General features: G+C 42.6%; 1 long non-coding RNA gene across 1 annotated transcript in view; it reads left to right on the top strand.

Annotated features, from left to right (window-relative positions):
- The first annotated feature begins 3,006 nt into the window (after positions 1-3,006).
- LOC138988544 (uncharacterized) overlaps positions 3,007-19,813 on the top strand; it is a 42,676-nt gene continuing 25,869 nt past the window's right edge. The window contains exons 1-3 of the long non-coding RNA XR_011464823.1: positions 3,007-7,713; positions 15,992-16,201; positions 16,721-16,835. This is a non-coding gene — a long non-coding RNA (uncharacterized lncRNA). The remainder of the gene's footprint in view (positions 7,714-15,991; positions 16,202-16,720; positions 16,836-19,813) is intronic.

The raw sequence follows: 19,813 nt of genomic DNA, 5'->3' as shown, positions 1-19,813 counted from the left end.
AATGTGAAAATGGAACGCTTTTTAGAAACCTGCAGGAAGAGCCTAAAGCTTTCTTTAAAGGAGGACATGTCTGATAGTAGAATTCCAAATTAAGACACTTAAGTGAAAAAGCTAAGCTCAGGCAGATCTGGCCTATACCCTTGTGATACCACCAAATAGGAAACCACTTACATTTTTTTATTACCTGTAGCTTTAAGCCTTTTGTGTTACAGCCCTAAGTGTGCTGCTTTGTTTTTTTAAAACAATATTTTTTTAAACTCTAGACAGTATGGTCTTTTTTTTCCCCCATAAATTCTGTTTGAATTATAAATTAAAATGTGAATGCTTAGAGAATAGCATTCAATTATTGGTATTTGTTCAATTAAGATTGGGTGGTTAAGAGCTTCCCTGTCTGGGAAATAGTAAACCACAGAATTCAAAGTGGAATGGTGGTCCTGACTTAAGGTATTCTGAATGATTTCCATAGTGCTTATGGTTAGGTGGTCCAGTTGAGAGTTCAGGTTTTCTTTAGAAACTGTCTATAGTCCTTCTTCAGTTCTTTAGTTCTGCTGTTTAGTTCTCTGGACATATTGTAAATACTCTTTTTCACAAGATAAAAGCAGAATTTTGGAAAAGTTTAGGCAGTTAATCTTGAGTGAGGATTTCAGTGCTGTTTTTCATCTTTTGCTGCTGCAGAGACACTAGTTCGTTACTCACAAAAATAATGTGTTTATCATCTGAGGTTTATTTTTGAGCACCAATATATTGCTGTGTTGCCTGGCAAAATGTGAGACAGCCATAGACTGCATGTATATTATGGCTTAATGGTATAAAAGCAAGAGAGATTTATTGTCTGTTATAATAAACATTTTGCATTTATTCAGTAAGGGGAAGGTATATGTAACTTGACATTTATTATCCTTCAAGAAGTAAACATGGGTTCATTCATGGCAGTAACTACTGGTTGCGCACTTGTTCTGTGCCTGCCTTGCACTGTGCTAGACTCCAGAGAATGAGGCTCCAAGCCTGGAGGAGATGGTTTTATGATTGACTGCTGTGGCTCTCTCACCATACCCAGTCCTCTACACGTATACCCACTTTGTTTTCAAATGACTGTTTCTCTTCCCAAGATGTCTCATCAGCCTGCTCCTTTCCATTCCCAGCTTCAACCATAGTGCAGGGCCTCAGTTATCTCTGATTGTCTCATTGTAGTAGCAACCTAGGGGGTTCCAAGCTAGTATCTCTATTTCCAAACACAGATCATGGACTCATAAAATGTTCTGGCCACCTTACTTGTTTTCTCAAAACACATAAATAACTTACTGTGTCTATAGAGTTATGCCCAGACTGCTTTCCATAGCACATAATTATTTTTCATCTTCTGCAGACTATCCTGCAGCCATTGGAACTCCTCAAACTTTAGGCGTCTTTCTGCTCCTGTGTGTGTCCAGGCTGTACTCTGCCTGGGCTGGTGTAGTATGAAACTGGCATGTGCTTTAAGGTGCAGTTCAAGTCACCTCTCCTAGAAGTCTTCCTCAACTCTTTCAGGTCAGAGCATGTGCTCTCTCTACATTTTCGTAGCACATTATGTGCATCTGTCTTAGGCTTTTGTTGCATTCTGCTCTGCAGTTAGCTTGTCTGATTCCCACATGTTAACTTGGTGAGAACAGAAAATGGGTCTTGATTTTTGTGTCCCATCAACACCTGTTAACAGTGTTTGGTCTGTAGCGGTCCTCAGCAAATGCTTGATAGATGTTACATTCCATGTTTGTTATTCCTTGCCTTGTAGCCCCTAGACTGTCTTAGTTTTCATAAATTACCAGCACTGATGCTTGAAAGGGAAACTAGACATTTGTCACCCAAACTTAATCTGTGCGTGTGTGCATGTGTGCATGCTCAGTCATGTCCAATTGTTAGTGATGCCATGGAGTGTACCCCACCAGGCTCCTCTGTTGATGGGATTTTCCTGGCAAGAATACTGGAGTGGGGCTTCCCTGGTAGTTTGGTGGTTAAGAATCCTTGCAATGCAAGGAACACTGGTTCGATCCCTGTTTCATGAAGATCCCACATGCCATGGCTAACTGAGCCCATGCTCTGCAACAAGAGAAACCACTGCAATGAAAAGCCCACACACCAGAACTAGAGAGTAGCCTCCGCTTACTGCACCTAGAAAAAAGTCTGCGCAGCAATGAAAACCCAGTGCAGCCAATAAATACATCAATCTTAAAAATACTGGAGTGGGTTACCATTTCCTCCGCCAGGGGACCTTACTGACCCAGGGATCAAACATGCATCTCCTGTGTCTCCTGCATTGGCAGGTATGTTCTTTACCACTGAGCCACCTGGGAATCCCACACCCAAACTTAATAGGGGTTGGGTGATGAAGGTGAAAGGTGATTTGTGTGTAACAGGCAGGTCAGCAGAGTAGAAGTAACATGGATAGGGAGTCCAGAGGTTGTTTCTCGAGCTTCATCAGTTATCAGTTGTGTAATCTTAGACAAATTACTTAATCTTTCTGAAAGTTTTCCCTCACTTGTAATCAGATGAAAATACTACCTACTAACTAGGACTGATGTAAGGACTAAATAAGATTAGATGTAGTACCTAGTGCAACTGCTGGCACATAGCAGTTTTTCTGGACTGGTTCTATTCTGTGTGACCCTCCATACCCCTAAACAACAACTGACTAGAATGGACAAAGGCAGTCTGTTCATAGACTGGCCAGTGAGCTGAGATGTGGCTTGACATGAAGGCCTTCTCAGGTAGAGGTGATTATTATTTCCTGGCTTGGGAATTTAAACTAGAGGCTTTTGAAAGACTGAGTTATATAAGGATGTGGGAACTTAAGATGAATTAGAGTTGGATCCTGAGAGGCTGTGTTGGCCCTGTGCAAGGTGATATTATAAGTAAGCAGGGGGAAGTGGTTAAATGAGAACAGAAGAGATGTTCAGGAAGGAGCAGGGATATGGAGGATTAGGGGTGGGGGGAGAGGTGTGGAGAGGGAGGGAGGGAAAGCAAGAGAGTGAGTGGACTCAGTTCTTAGTAGCTTTTAGTAGTTTTCCAGAAGGGATGAGTGGCCCTCTGTGTCTTGCCATAGAAGACAGAAGAGGTGGCATCGTGTGGTATGTGGACTTTATTGCTTTTACCCCCTATCCTTCGAGGGCTAGTTAGGCAGCTAATTAGGCTAGTTAGTCCAGCTAGTTAGGCAGGTTCATGCAATGTCTGTAGAACTGATGGCTGGTGAGCTTATCTAGAAGGGGAATTAATGAAGAATTGTCTGCAATGTGGTCTCTAGGTCCACTTGCCCCCAGGACTCTGGGTCTTTTCAGCATCAGAGAGTCATGACAGAAGCAGTCTTTGTTTTCCTGGAGAGCTCCAGTGTGATCACTTGGGGCGCCAGGGTATAGATTGCTTGGCTGGTAGATCCCAGTCATGACTTGCATGATGGATAGGAACTTGGGAATAGGACCCCAAAGAGCCAGACCAAAGAGTGAGAAGGGGAGTCCACAGATTATGCAATTTATAGTGGACATTAAATGATCAAAAGGGGGACTTCCCTCATAGCTCAGTTGTAAAGAATCCACCTGCAATGCAGGAGACCCCGGTTTGATTTCTGGGTTGGGAAGATCCGCTGGAGAAGGGATAGGCTACCCACTCCAGTGTTCCTGGGCTTCCCTTGTGGCTCAGCTGGTAAAGAATCCGCCTGTAATGCGGGAGACCTGGGTTTGATCCCTGGGTTGGGAAGATCCCCTGGAGAAGGGAAAGGCTACCCACTCCAGTATTCTGGCCTAGAGAATTGAACGGACTGTGTAGTCCATGTGGTCTCCAAAGAGTCGGACACGACTAAGCGACTTTCACTTTAAATGATCAAAACTGTTGAAATTTGAGAAACAAAGGGAGGAAAAAAATCTAAGTTCATTTTTGCAGTTTAGACAGTGAAACTCTGGCCTAGTAAAATCTATCCATCCTTGTCTTAATAATTCAGAAATGGTGTAGGGGTTTACCTAAGTATCCTTTTTGCATAATAAGGGTTAAGCACTCCCCAGATCTCCAGTTCCCCTTCTGCTTCCTCCCATATTGATTGAGGCACAGAACTCTTTACCAGCCTAGTTTTTGATTCAGCCTCAAAAAAGAGATCCTATTTTAATTGGTTTCTTTTCTTTTTTATCTTTTAGCACCGAAAGTCAGCCTGTCTAAATTTAAAACACTTTTGCAACTAAATGTCTGGGGGGGAGGGAAATGTGAAATCAGTTTTTTTTGTTGTTGTTTTAAGTAATTGGATCATTTTGGAGCCATCCATCATTTCTGGAGCCTTTTGCCTTCTAGGAAAAACAAAAAATAGGGTGTATAAATTGGGTGCAGGCAGTTGAAGTGACTTGGTCCAATTATAATTTTGCTTAAAATGCTTTTGGATACCTGTCCATCCCTCAGCTATGCAATCCTAATTATTTATGCCCTCTGTTCCTTGTCGTCTTACTGCCTGACATTAGCTATAAAACTGCTTTCCCCCTCCTTTCCATACTCTACTCTTAGCAAGCAGCTGGAGTGGGTGGTGGGGAGTGGAAGGTGGGGATATTTACATAAATTATTTGGAGTTAGTTATTTATACTAATATATTTATACTTTAAATAGTTGCATGGGTATTTATTTTATATTTTGGGGCCATGTTATTTATTTTATTACTCAAAGTGTTCCAGTTTTAATTGTTGGGAGATCTTTTAGGTTGGCTCCTGTGTTGTGTTTCTTTGACATTTCCCTCCACCCCCCCTACTATGCCCCTCTCTCGGGACCTTTTTATTTAAATCTTTTTTTTCCTATCACTGAAGATGTTCCTGGCTTATCTTGTGTATTCCCTGACCCAACTGTAGAATTAGTGTCTCCAAGGATCCTGATTTCTTTTACTGGATAATGATATTGGGTGTTAGAAGCCAAGATCTCGGTGCCAGGTGTGCTTATTGCTGCTGAGATATGTGTCCCTGCTTCTAGGCTCTCGCTGGAGAGAACGAGGGAATATACGTGTATTAGCCCATGCATATACACTTGTCTATGTATTAGCCCATGCATATACACTTGTCTATGTATTAGCCCATGCATATACACTTGTCTATGTATTGGCCCATGCATATACACTTGTCTATGTATTGGCCCATGCATATACACTTGTCTGTGTATTGGCCCATGCATATACACTTGTCTATGTATTTGCCCATGCATATACACTTGTCTATGTATTGGCCCATGCATATACACTTGTCTGTGTATTAGCCCATGCATATACACTTGTCTGTGTATTGGCCCATGCATATACACTTGTCTGTGTATTGGCCCATGCATATACACTTGTCTGTGTATTGGCCCATGCATATACACTTGTCTATGTATTGGCCCATGCATATACACTTGTCTGTGTATTGGCCCATGCATATACACTTGTCTGTGTATTGGCCCATGCATATACACTTGTCTATGTATTGGCCCATGCATATACACTTGTCTATGTATTGGCCCATGCATATACACTTGTCTGTGTATTGGCCCATGCATATACACTTGTCTATGTTTGGGTACTGTGTTTATGTGCTCTCAGTCGCTCAGTCGTGTCTGACTCTGCAACCCCATGGACTGTAGCCTACCAGGCTCCTCTGTCCATGGAATTTTCTAGGCAAAAATACTGGAGTGGGATGCCGTGCCCTCCAGGAGATCTTCCCAACCCTGGGATTGAACCTACATCTCTTGTGTTTCCTGCCAGTATTGGCAGGTGGATTCTTTATCACTAGCGCCACTTGGGAAGCTCAGAATCTAACACAAAACGTGACTTTGAAGTAAGATCACTTTTAAAGAAATACACTGTGAAATGGGCAGAAAGATTTAGTGTTTTAAACATGGTGTCTTCTTAGTGCAAGGTAGAACCATTTGTTCCATAGGTAGAAACGATGCCATAGAATCTTCTACCTGACATGATTACCCATCCGCATTTAACCATGAATGCATCCTCACCCTCCCCATCAGAACACAACTCCCATCATACTGTGGGGCTTCTGTTCTCAGAGTCTCTGGTTGGTGTCCACTCTCTCTTAGGTGCAAGTCGTCAAGGGTCTGGGAACCTGAGGACAATAGAGTATTGGTTGAATGAATTAAAGCACATTCATGTGATCATTAAAATTAATATTACAGAAAATCATCATCATAAGAAAGTGGTTTTTGTATAGAAAACCTTATGAACTAAATGAATCTATTACTGCAAAAGTATGCCTATGGGAAAATTGTAAGGATATTCACTAAAATGCTATTGCCGTGTTAAGATAGTTTAGAAGGGATTCTAAATTTTCCTCTCTTTTTGTTTGCAATTTCTAAATTATCCACAATTAGTGCATGCCTCGCAGTAAGAAAAAAATTCTCACCAAACAAATGTAGAGACTCCTCTGAAAAGAAGGCTTAACCATACTTTAATTAGATCATAATTTTAGGTGAAGAAACCATAGCCATTAACAGAAGAAACCAGGAATAGGACTTTATGATGAAATTACTGGATTAAAAGGTTTTTCAGAGCATGGGAGAATATGAGAAGGGGCAAGTCTTGATAAAAGTAAACCTTTTTTGATACTTGGCAAGGAAGCATGAATTTTTTGAAAGCCCAAGAAAAAGTGGAAAAAAAAAAAAAAGCACCTCCAGCCTTATGTTTTGGCCTGATGCCCTTGTTGGAAATTTTGAAACTCCACCTCATGTGAAGAGTTGATTCATTGGAAAAGACTCTGATGCTGGGAGGGATTGGAGGCAGGAGGAGAAGGGGACGACAGGATGAGATGGCTGGATGGCATCACTGACTCGATGGACGTGAGTCTAGGTGAACTCCGGGAGTTGGTGATGGACAGGGAGGCCTGGTGTGCTGAAATTCATGGGGTTGCAAAGCGTTGGACACGACTGAGCGACTGAACTGATGTCTAGGGAGGGAACCTGGACAGCTTGTAAGGTGGAATGAACTCTTTGTTATTTAATGTGTTTAAATGTAAATCCATAGCTAGAAGCCACGCAACTAGGGGCCTAAATTAGAGAGGAGACTCCATTTAGGCCCTTCTATAGAAGGTAAATAGTGGCTCTTGAAAGGTGCACATAGGAGAAATGAGTGTGTGTGTTGGTGTGTGTGTGTTGAGGGGGAGTTTATACATAATGACATACTTTGACATGCTTTTTTTTTTGGTTAGGTTGTTTCTTGAATTTTAATATCGAATCACTGTCACTAATTAGCATGTGGTTAATTGTCCTAACCAGGAAAGTTTATTTAGAAAAACACAAACTGGTTTACAGTTGGTCCAGATCTACCTAAGCCTGAGCCTTTTCTATTCCAAGTATAATATCTTCTCAGGTAAGAGTTAAAGGAAAGGGAAGAGTCTTTCATAATGACTCAAAGTTATTTAAAAATTCCTTAGTTTTTTTCCCCTTAGTTTTCATTCAGGTTTTGTATTTATCATCAGATTTTTAGATCAAGATTTAAATGAATATTTTAAAATATTTTTCTGTGTCATCAATTGTAGTTGAGCACTCATTTAGAACAAGTACTTAAAAACTTGCAGATGAGTAAAAAGGAGTATTGAGAACTTTTAGGTCAATCTCACCTCCACCATTCTTTGCAGTAAATTGGGAGAATGAATGAACCAGTAGTGAAGGGAAGCAGAAGTTGAACTAATTGTAAAGGAGATGGAACACAGTACAACACAGGATATATGTATGACCTCGGTAAGTTACTCAGCCTCATATAACCTCATGACAACTTTGCAAAGTATATATTACTAGTATTATCCCTAGTTTACAGATAAGGAATAAGCAGAGTACAAGCCCTTAGGTCAGAGCCTGGGCTTTAGAAAGTTCTATGTTAGAGTTGGTTAAGTCAATACATTAACATGGAGACTGAAAGACCATATTGTGTCTATGATCTTGTCTGTTTTTGAATCTTTCAGCCTCTTGAAGAATCAAAGTTGATTATTGTGAGTTATTTTCCAGATTAATAATTAAATTCAGATCCTCGACTCTTTTTTTAAAGCTTATTTTTAAAATTGGAGTGTAATTGCTTTATAATGTTGTATTAGTTTCTGCTGTACAACAGTGTGAGTCAGCTGTACATATACCTTCTCCTTCTTGAGCCTCCCCACGTCCACCACCGTATCCCTCTAGGTCATCACCTCAGTTGCTTCTGATCACTTAATATTGTACATTCTTGGTAAAAACTGTCTTAAAAGAATTCCAGGTAGGCCTGCAGGAGAGGAGAGGAAAAACTATCCCTCATCTGATCTCTACCTTGCTTTAATATGAGCTGGCTCAGGTATGTTGATAAAAATGTACTTTCCAAGGTATTTTGTAACAGTATTCTGGAATTCAGGGGATTGCAGAACAAGGGTGATATTCAAATTCTGGTTCCCCAAAATCTGTAAAGCCATTTTCTCTAGTCCATGGAGGTATATTTTTTCATTGAAAATTGGGGAAATGGAAGATCTGAGGAAGGTTTCTACTTCTGTATTTCAAGTAGGAATTCTTAAACTTGGCAAATTTATCCATATTTTTGAACTTTAAAAAGCTGAGAAGCTTTGTTTTAGAAACTGTGTCGACCACGTGTTTTATTAATACCTGGCCCACCGAGCTTCAGGAAGAGCAGAGATCTCATCTGTCGCTTGCTTTCTCCCTCACTGCTCTTCCCTTTTCTCCCCTTCCTGGACTGTGTTCCCTGTGCATAAAGAAATGATGTCTGTTTTTTAAATAACTTGTATATATTTAATGCAAAGTACGTTTCTTGGTCTTAATTCTCTTGCAGCATTTCTTTTTATAAAAGAAAACTATTAAGTTCACTTTAATTATGCATTCACCTAGAGTTCATGTCACACAAATTCACAACACACAAATTTTTGACATTTATTGTGGTAGAAATGTATTTAATAATATAAGATAGGGAAAAACTCATTGTCCATTCAGAGAATGATTGAATGAAATAGGGTCCATGCCTAATCTAGTATTCTTGTAGCTGCTAAAAAGAATAAAAAACTTTATGTGCTGATACGGAAAACTCATATATAACTTAATCATACTTAGGTTTGAAAAAATGTAATTCTATAAATGCATGAAAAAGCACTTGATACTGTCTAAAGTAGTTAGGTCAGTCGAGGTGGGGAATTGGGACTTCAGCATTTTGCTTTGTATTCTGTATGCTAGAATGTTTCAAGGGAATAAATTAGTGCATTATTTCCATTTCTGTATTACTATTTTTCACGTCCACACAAGGGATAGTGTTTCTTTAGTGTAGGTGGATAGAAGATTGCAAAACTCTGAAGAAAAAAAAAAAGATTGCAAAACTCTGAAGAATTTTTCTTCCTTTTGAAATTTTTTTTTAAACATTATATTGGAATATAGTTGATTAACAGCATTGTGATAATTTCAGATAGACAGCAAACAGACTCAGCCATATATATATATCTATTCATTCTTTCCCCATCCACACTCCACTCCCATCTAGACTGCCACATAACATTGAGCAGAATTCCCTCTGCTATACAGTAGGTCCTTGTTGGTTCTCTATCTGAAATATAGTAGTGTATACATCTCTATCTCTTAACTATCCTCTTTCTCTTTCCCCAGTTCTTCCCCCCGACAACCATAAATTTGTTGTCTAAGTCTTTGAGTCTGTTTCTGTTTGTAAATAAGTTCATTTGTATAATTTCTCTTTAGGTTCTTTAGCATATAAGGGATGTTTTTCCTGTTCCTCCTTTTGAACAGTGAGCTGGTACACATGCCACTGGTCTCCAGCAGCCAGTAGTTTCTGAAACATCAGCCATCATTGTGATGTTAATACTTAAAGTTTATTGCTCCATTTGCTTCCATTAAAATTTATATGTCCCCATCTCTTTCTCCTGGAGATTTTCTTCCTTATTACATGAAAATGGGAGGCCAGTACCAATAAAAGCTACCTCAAAAGCCTTTTGGAAGCAGAGAACCAATCAATAATACATTAAAAAATAACATATATTAGTTGATAGAGCTAAAAATATGGTTTTTTCTCAATCTATTTGACTGAGAAATTTCTCAATCTATTTGAAAATTCCACATAATGTAAAAGTCTGCCCTAGATTGCTCCAGATTGGGGTTTGGAGATATTCTAGTTGGCCCAGTTCAAACCCTAAACTCCTGTGTTTATGGCATCTTCTTTGCCCCTGCACCCTGCAGTGCTGAATGACTGTCTTGAACCTTGTCTATGCCTAAAGGCATATGGACAGCAGCCACTTTTCAATGCCACTAACTTTCTCCTAGTGTGTGTTTTCCCCTTCTCCCAGTATCTACATTTCTTTCTTATTCTCAGTGTCAGCATTAACTCTGTTTGAAGCTTCTCTTTCTGTGTGTCTATATTATCTGAAAACATTTTTTTTTTTAACTATTAGAAGCAGACTTCATGGGAAGCTGCCTCATTTGACCACCCACAGGGGAAGAGCTCACTGCCCCAACAGGTTTAAGAAATTAGTTATTTTCCACCTTTGTTTTTTTGAATCCAACTTAGCCGTCTAGATTTTATTCTAATCCAATTTCTCTTAGGCCCTTATACAAACCTTAAAATTCATCCAGTTACCATCAACAAAGGACCTAACGTTTTGGGAGCCCAGATCCTCACCTAGTGTGGATACTAACTAGCAGGTCCCTATGTATAATAGCCATCCAAGCTTTGCCCTACTATCTGATATCTGACTCTAGTGTCTTTAGTTGCCCTAAAGCTCTTCCAATTACCATCAACAGAAGAACTGCCATTTCCCAGTACTCTGCTCCTCATTTAGTGTGAACACAATCAGAATTGTCTATGAATAAAAACTGGCTAAGTTTTGTCTTACCAAATATTTCACCGTAGGCTCCTCTGTAGTCACTGTCAAGCACTTCTAGCTATCATCAACAAAGGAGCTTACATTTTCCAACGTTTTCCAGCACCAGTTCCTCACCAATGTGACTACACCCTGACTTGTCCCTGTTAACTAAGTTTGGTCACCCAAGATTTGTCCTATCACAGTTTCACTCTACCTCCGTCTGTAGTCTGTCTTACATTGCTGCAATTAGCATTAACAGGAGAGCCAACATTTTCTGGGGTCCAGTCCTCTCTAACGTGGGACCCACCTGGCTTTCTGGATTCAAGCCTCAGGAGCCAGTTCTTTGTGCAGTTAAGGTGCTAGTCCTCTGGAGAGGACTCTGTCAACAACCACAGCCTCTGTCCTTATGTCCCTACCCATTCCATGCTCAGTGTTGGCTCTTCGTCCAGTGCTCCCAGATCTACCTAGGGTTCCAGACTTCTGGATATTCTCCCAGTGGCTGCAGAAATGATGCTAAAGGGTAAAACTAGGACCCTTGTGATATATCCATTGTCTAATAGCTTCTCCCTTTCCTTGCTCCTTTCTGTCTTATTGCTTTTTGACCCCCTTATCTCCTTCCCTCCCTTTGTGGATTTAGAAGGGACATCAGAGAATTTCTCCCTTTATCTAAAGGACACAGCCATGGGAGCTGCCTCAGTCCTTGAGGGTTTGCTTGCAAACATAGTTCTCTGTCCCGCCACCCCAGAGATTAGGCGACTATTAACTGCAGACACCTGGAGTTCTGGACAAACTTTTCACTCACAAGGAAATGTTATCTGGTGTAAGAAATAATAACAGGGTGCCATTCCCATGCTCTCAAGATTTCTTGTGACTTTTCGTAAGATGTATAGGTCAGCCAAGAAAAATGTTAACTGTCTTGTTTTTCTCTTGCTCTCCTGTATAAATATAAGATGCTGAATAAAGTCGTGGTCAGACCGTTTCCCTTTGTGGAGACGTGTCTGATCCTCTCTACCCCATCTTTGCTGTAGTATTCTTTCTCAGCCGCATCGTGCACATTCTCAGGACCTGATTGACTTTGCCGGCTGGCTCCGGCACTGTAAAAGCCCTTCAGACACCTTCTTATTTTTTTTTTTTTCAAGCTAGTTTTTATTTTATTTTTTAAATTTAATTAGTATACATGTGTTCCCCATCCTGAACCCTCCTCCCACCTCCCTCCCCACACCATCCCTCTGGGTCGTCCCAGTGCACCAGCCCCAAGCATCCAGCATCGTGCATCGAACCTAGACTGGCATCTCGTTTCATACATGACATTTCACATGTTTCAATGCCATTCTCCCAAATCTTCCCACCCTCTCCCTCTCCCACAGAGTCCATAAGACTGTTCTATACATCAGTGTCTCCTTTGCTGTCTCGTATACAGGGTTATCATTACCATCTTTCTAAATTCCATATACATGCGTTAGTATACTGTATTGGTGCCTTTCCTTCTGGCTTACTTCACTCTGTATAATAGGCTCCAGTTTCATCCACCTCATTAGAACTGATTCAAATGTATTCTTTTTAATGGCTGAGTAATACTCCATTGTGTATATGTACCACAGCTTTCTTATCCATTCATCTGCTGATGGACATCTAGGTTGCTTCCATGTCCTGGCTATTATAAACAGTGCTGCGATGAACATTGGGGTACACGTGTCTCTTTCCCTTCTGGTTTCCTCAGTGTGTATGCCCAGCAGTGGGATTGCTGGATCATAAGGCAGTTCTATTTCCAGTTTTTTAAGGAATCTCCACACTGTTCTCCATAGTGGCTGTACTAGTTTGCATTCCCACCAACAGTGTAAGAGGGTTCCCTTTTCTCCACACCCTCTCCAGCATTTATTATTTGTAGACTTTTGGATCGCAGCCATTCAGACACCTTCTTAAAAGAGAAACCTTAAGATTCTAGAGCATCTATCTTCTGTGCCCTAAGGCTGCAGTACTTTCTCCCTTGTCCTGCTAGGAGAGAGGAGAACCACACATTGTGGCTCTTTTTCTTTATGTCTCAGTAATCAGCTCAGCCCTCCAATTTTCTTTCCCATATAGAGAAGTAACAGTGAGAAATCTCAGATCTCCAAGGTAAACATCTTTTACAGCAGCCAGAGCCAAAGCCGCCAGTTAAGGAACTGACCATTCATTATGAAGTGAATTTAGAATATTTTGCAATGACTTAAATATTTTCCATGAAGCTCCTTCCTCCTGAAACATTTTTTTTTTCCTGTGTTGGCTCTTGGTTGCTACACGGATTTTTCTCTAGTTGTGTGAGCGGTGGCCACTGTCAAGTATGAGTGGTGGCCACTCTAGTTGTGTGAGCGGCGGCCACTGTCTAGTGTGAGTGGTGGCCACTCTAGTTGTGTGAGCGGCGGCCACTGTCTAGTGTGAGTGGTGGCCACTCTAGTTGTGTGAGCGGCGGCCACTGTCTAGTGTGAGTGGTGGCCACTCTAGTTGTGTGAGCGGTGGCCACTGTCTAGTTGTGTGAGCGGTGGCCACTGTCTAGTTGTGTGAGCGGTGGCCACTCTCTAGTTGTGAGAGCAGTGTCCACTGTCTAGTTGTGTGAGCGGTGGCCACTGTCTAGTTGTGTGAGCGGTGGCCACTCTAGTTGTGTGAGCGGTGGCCACTCTAGTTATGTGAGCAGTGGCCACTCTCTAGTTGTGTGATTGGTGGCCACTCTAGTTGTGTGAGCGGTGGCCACTGTCTAGTTGTGTGAGCGGTGGCCACTCTCTAGTTGTGTGAGCGGTGGCCACTCTAGTTGTGTGAGCAGTGGCCACTCTCTAGTTGTGTGAGCGGTGGCCACTCTAGCTGTGTGAGCGGTGGCCACTCTAGTTGTGTGAGCGGTGGCCACTGTCTAGTTGTGTGAGCGGTGGCCACTCTAGTTGTGTGAGCAGTGGCCACTCTCTAGTTATGTGAGCGGTGGCCACTCTAGCTGTGTGAGCGGTGGCCACTCTCTAGTTGTGTGAGCGGTGGCCACTCTAGTTGTGTGAGCGGTGGCCACTCTAGTTGTGTGAGTGGTGGCCACTCTCTAGTTCTGTGAGCGGTGGCCACTATCTAGTTTTGTGAGCGGTGGCCACTCTAGTTGTGTGAGCAGTGGCCCTCTAGCTGTGTGAGCAGTAGCCCTCTAGCTGTGTGGTGGCCACTCTAGTTATGTGAGCGGTGGCCACTGTCTAGTTGTGAGAGCAGTGGCCACTGTCTAGTTGTGTGAGCAGTGGCCACTGTCTAGTTGTGTGAGCGGTGGACACTCTAGTTGTGTGAGCGGTGGCCACTCTCTAGTTATGTGAGCGGTGGCCACTCTAGCTGTGTGAGCGGTGGCCACTCTCTAGTTGAGTGAGCGGTGGCCACTCTAGTTGTGTGAGTGGTGGCCACTCTAGTTGTGTGAGTGGTGGCCACTCTAGTTGTGTGAGTGGTGGCCACTCTAGTTCTGTGAGCGGTGGCCACTATCTAGTTATGTGAGCGGTGGCCACTCTCTAGTTATGTGAGCGGTGACCACTCTTTAGTTGTGTGACTGGTGGCCACTCTCTAGTTATGTGAGCGGTGGCCACTCTCTAGTTGAGTGAGCGGTGGCCACTGTCTAGTTGTGTGAGTGGTGGCCACTCTCTAGTGGTGTGAGTGGTGGCCACTGTCTAGTTATGTGAGCAGTGGCCACTCTCTAGTTGTGGTGTGTGGGCTTCTCCTTGTGATGGTTTCTCAGCATGGCCCTGGGTGCTCTGGCTTCAGTAGTTGCAGCCTTTGGGCCCAGTAGTTGCGGCTTCTGGGCTTTAGAGAACAGGCTTAGTAGTTGTGGTGCACGGGCTTAGTTGCTCTGTGGCCTGTGGGATCTTCCCTCCTAGGGATCTAACTTACTCCCCCTGCACTGGCAGGTGGATTCTTATCCACTCTGCCACCAGGGAAGTCCCCAAAACAGTATTGCACTCTGAGGATCTGGGTCAGCCGTACTGTATCTAGTTCCAACTCAAACTGTTACGCTGCCTTTCTCCTCCCCACCAATATCTGTTTTTTAAAAAGAAATCAATAATCTGTACTCCTTGGTTTTCCTGATAGGAAAATAACTAGGAAGTTTACCAGAGATCAAGAGCTGCTGCTCTACTTCAGTCCCGAAGCTGATCGTGTTCCTCCTGTCCATGACTCCCTAGCTTCTGAGCAGTCTAAGAGCTGCTGTCAGGGGCCCTCCAGAACTTCCTGGCAGGCACTCTAAGACTTCCTGTCAGGGTTTCCCAGGCTTCCAGGGAGGGGTTCTAAGACTTCTATCAGAGTTTCCAGGCACAAGCTCCTATCAGAGTTCCCAAGGATTTCAGCAGATGGTGTTGGGAAGAGCAGCTCCCTCAACAGGAAAGCTTTTTTGGTGCTGCCTCTCAGTTAGTAAATACCTGTTTTCTTCAGCTAGTTTCATTCATTTAAGGGGACTCTACTAAGCACAGTTGTGAAAGATTATGACACATGGTATCAGCTTCCAAACACCTCATTGTCCCCTCAGGGAGGTCTTTCTCCTGGAGAAGTTGGTTTCTAAAACAGGCCTGTCTTCAGTTTCCAGAGTGTGGCACTTCTCTGGCTGCTGGGTTCCAGTAGACCCCACATCTCTGTGTTCCATTTCTACCTGCACATGGTCCGGGCAACTCCCAGTGAGTTCCCTCCCTGTGGACTTTGCCTAAGCTCCTCCAGAGATTTTATCTAGTCTCTTCTGGATTGGTATTAAGGGAGCAATTATATTTTAAGTCTCCCTTTCAGTTTTCCTTTTGCTGTACTCTGAGCCAGGAGAAAAGATCTCCAGGTTATCCTTGCTTCTAGGGAACTCTCATATCTCCAAAGAGGTGCTCCAAGGTTCATAGGATAGAGTTCAAGAACATAATTATGGAATCCTGGGATCTCCAAAGTATGGGGGTTCAGGGGTCATTCAGTCATTCAGCTACTCTGCTTAGCTCCACCCAATAAACCTACTTACATATTGTCCACCTCAACTTTTTCATCCTGAATGTGGAATTCCACTGACAACCAGTGTGAATGGATGCGTTGAAAGGATACACTTTGTTATTCAAAACTGTTCTTAATTATGCTATATAATTTTGTAGTTGGGAAACTAAGGTTGTCATGTAGCACTGAGTGAAAAAAAAGCAACATTCAAATTTATATTTACCCTGTCCTCATGCCTGGATCAGAGAAGGCAATGGCACCCCACTCCAGTATTCTTGCCTGGAAAATCCCATGGACGGAGGAGCCTGGTGGGCTACCGTCTACGAGGTCGCACAGAGTTGGACACGACTGAAGTGACTTAGCAGCAGCAGCAGCATGCCTGGATAAAAACGTGGATGCCTGTAGACCAGATCTGGAAAGGAGTACAGAACTGAACCATGTGGTGTGTTAGAGAGGTAGGTTCATGAGTGATTGTAGTGTACAGATTTGTTTTCTTTTGTGATCACAATTTTTTATTAATTTATGCAAAACATATATAATCAGAAAATAAAATAAGCCAGAGAAGGAGCTAAAACAGAAGAGAAGGAAGATTGGGAGAACTGCCAAGTAAGGTCTAGTAACTGATGCAGCTCTGCAGCCCCAAGAGGCCTGATGAGAGTGTGGAGTAGGAGGGAGCACAGGGCCTGCCGCTGCAAGATAGGGACTTGAGCCCTGTGAGAAAGGAAAAGCAGCCCCTGACAGCTGCAAGCTGGGCTGGCCTGGCACTCACCGATAGGCAATGGTGTTCTGTAGAATGTTCGCAGTTCTACAAAATCAGCATCAGACAAGGTGTCTGTGATGGAGGGAGACAAAATGAGACCACTCCATAATCATGTCCGAGCACAGACAAAAAGAAAATGGTGCAAAATGCAAGAATACCGAACATCCCCTCACTTAGCTCACACCAGTGACCACTGCTTATCTACTAATTACAGCATTCTCCCCACTGTTCCTTCTGATGCAAATGATCAAGATACCCAAGTACAGTAAGTCCCCTACACGCAAACCTTCAAGTTGCCAGCTTTCAAAGATGAGAACATGTCCAGACATGTAAGTAATACATGGGTCTGGTGTACACTGTTGTGTTCATGCAATCCTCTACAAGTGGTCATGCTTTTGTACAGAGCCTCCGTCTCCAATTGCTGATGATCCTTCAGCTCTCCCATCTTCTGTCTCCTCTCCCTCCTCCAGTCAGTAACTCTTGTTGCTTGTTCACTTGACACGAGCCCCTGTGTGCCTGCTGTTGTATTGTTCTACTGTGCTTATCAAGATATTATAATATTTAAAATGTTTTCTTTTTTGTCTTTGTTTTTTATGTATTATTTGTGTGAAAAGTATTATAAACCCATTACAATAGAGTTATATAGCCAGTTGTGTTAGTGGGTAGCACCTAGGCTAACTTTGTTGGACTTAAGAACAATTTGGATTTATGATTGCACTCTTGGAACAGAGCTCGTTTGTATATAGGGAACTTACTGTATACAGTTGCCCCACTACCTGTGAGCACTCAATCCAGAACAAAATCATGCTTCATCTAGTCTTTTCCTAAACGTCTAACGTAAGTCCAGATCATAACATGCCCTTCCTAAGAAACTCTCACTGAGAGTGTCCATGGCTTTCCATGCTTGCAAATGTTCCATCAGACCCAGCTTTTTTGGTTTATAGATATGTTCCTGCATTTAACTTCCTCTGGGGTTTTGGGCAAAGAATTCAAACTTGCTATAACTCACTTTTATTTATTTAATGGAGAAGATAATCTCTGGGAGAAAAAAAATGAGAAATCACTTGTGAAAGTACATTGTAAGCCCTACAATGTTATATAATCCCTTTACTGCCTCTGAAAACACATTCTTTCCTTTCCATGGCTTTACATATGCTTCTCCCGCAGCTTTGAAAAACCTCCCCCCAGCAACCTTCAGACTCTTATTCACAGTTTGGCTCCAGGTGCTGAGGATAGTGGTGTATTCCTTTTCCATTGCTGTTGTAACAAATTGCTACAAATTCAGTGGCTTAAAACAACACAGATGAATTTTTTTTATAGTTCTGGAGGTCAGAAGCCTAAAATGGGTTTCACTGGGCAAAAATGAGATTATTGAAGAGCTGTGTTCTTTCTGAGGCCCTGGGGGAGAACCCATTCTCTTGCCTATTCCAGTTCCTTTCGAGGCCTGGATTCCTTGGCTTGTGGCCCCTTCCTCTGTTTTCTACACCAGCAATAGCCAGTTGAGTCTTTCCTACATCCCAGAACTCTGACCTCTGTCTGTTATCACATCTCCTCTCCCATTCTTCTGCCTCCCTCTTTCACTTACAAGGAAGTTTGTGACTACACTGGATTACGTTAATCCAGAATAATCTCCCCATTGCATGGTGTTTAACTTAATCACATGTGCAGTCTCTTTTGCCATATTATATATAATAATGCATTTACCATTTCCAGGGATTAGAACGTATGCAATTTGTGGGGTTGGGGGCGGGCATTTTTTTCCCTACTTTAATTAGCAGTAAGGGAAACAAAGGCCCTATTTTAGTAGTGAGGCCCTGAATGAAGTGAGGCTGGTTGTGATAAAGAATCTTAGTACGTGATAAGGTGTGAGAGCCAAACTCAGCAGTGGGATCTTCCCTATGACAGTTGCAAATTCCTCAGGTACTGCTGCTAAGACAGGTAGCTTGGTGAAGGCACACTTTATTATCCTGGTCCTTGCCTCCCTATCGTCTTTCATTCACTTGCTTTTTGGCTCAACTCGTTGATGTGTTGGAGCTGGCTCTCATCAATTTTATTTTTAGTGTTGATAGCTTGAAATTGGCCATCAGATCAGATCAGTCACTCAGTCGTTTCTGACTCTTTGCGACCCCGTGAATCGCAGCACGCCAGGCCTCCCTGTCCATCACCAACTCCCAGAGTTCACTGAGACTCACGTCCATCGAGTCAGTGATGCCATCCAGCCATCTCATCCTCTGTCGTCCCCTTCTCCTCCTGCCCCCAATCCCTCCCAGCATCACAGTCTTTTCCAATGAGTCAACTCTTCAGATGAGGTGGCCAAAGTACTGGAGTTTCAGCTTTAGCATCATTCCTTCCAAAGAAATCCCAGGACTGATCTCCTTCAGAATGGACTGGTTGGATCTCCTTGCAGTCCAAGGGACTCTCAAGAGTCTTCTCCAACACCACAGTTCAAAAGCATCAATTCTTCAGCGCTCAGCCTTCTTCACAGTCCAACTCTCACATCCATACATGACCACAGGAAAAACCATAGCCTTGACTAGATGAACCTTTGTTGGCAAAGTAATATCTCTGCTTTTGAATATGCTATCTAGGTTGGTCATAACTTTCCTTCCAAGGACTAAGCGTCCTTTAATTTCATGGCTGCAGTCACCATCTGTAGTGATTTTGGAACCCAGAAAAATAAAGTCTGACCCACTGTTTCTACTGTTTCCCTATCTATTTCCCATGAAGTGGTGGGACCGGATGCCATGATCTTCGTTTTCCGAATGTTGAGCTTTAAGCCAACTTTTTCACTCTCTACTTTCACTTTCATCAAGAGGCTTTTGAGTTCCTCTTCACTTTGTGCCATAAGGGTGGTGTCATCTGCATATCTGAGGTTATTGATATTTCTCCCGGCAATCTTGATTCCAGTTTGTGTTTCTTCCAGTCCAGCGTTTCTCATGATGTACTCTGCATATAAGTTAAATAAACAGGGTGACAATATACAGCCTTGACGGACTCCTTTTCCTATTTGGAAATTGGCCGTAGTGGGAGTATTTACACCATGGAAATGGGCAAATACTATAAATCAGCCCCTCACCGCCCCCCCCCCCCCGCACCCCCGCCTTTCAAGAACTGGTTGTCAAACATTTACCAGCAAACCACTGGAGGTACTAGAGATGTAGGGGTTGTAAAAATGCAATATAGAATATAGACCCAGAGCCAGGCTGCTTCTGTTTCAATCTTGGTTTTGCTACTATTACCTTTGATAGTAAGGTAATAGTTACTTAACCCTTCTGTGCCTCAATTTCTTCATCAGTTTAATAGGGGT

The sequence above is a fragment of the Bos mutus genome, chromosome 1 (assembly GCF_027580195.1).
Source record: "Bos mutus isolate GX-2022 chromosome 1, NWIPB_WYAK_1.1, whole genome shotgun sequence".
Lineage (NCBI taxonomy): Eukaryota > Metazoa > Chordata > Mammalia > Artiodactyla > Bovidae > Bos > Bos mutus.
This window is presented reverse-complemented; position numbering and strand designations above follow the sequence as displayed.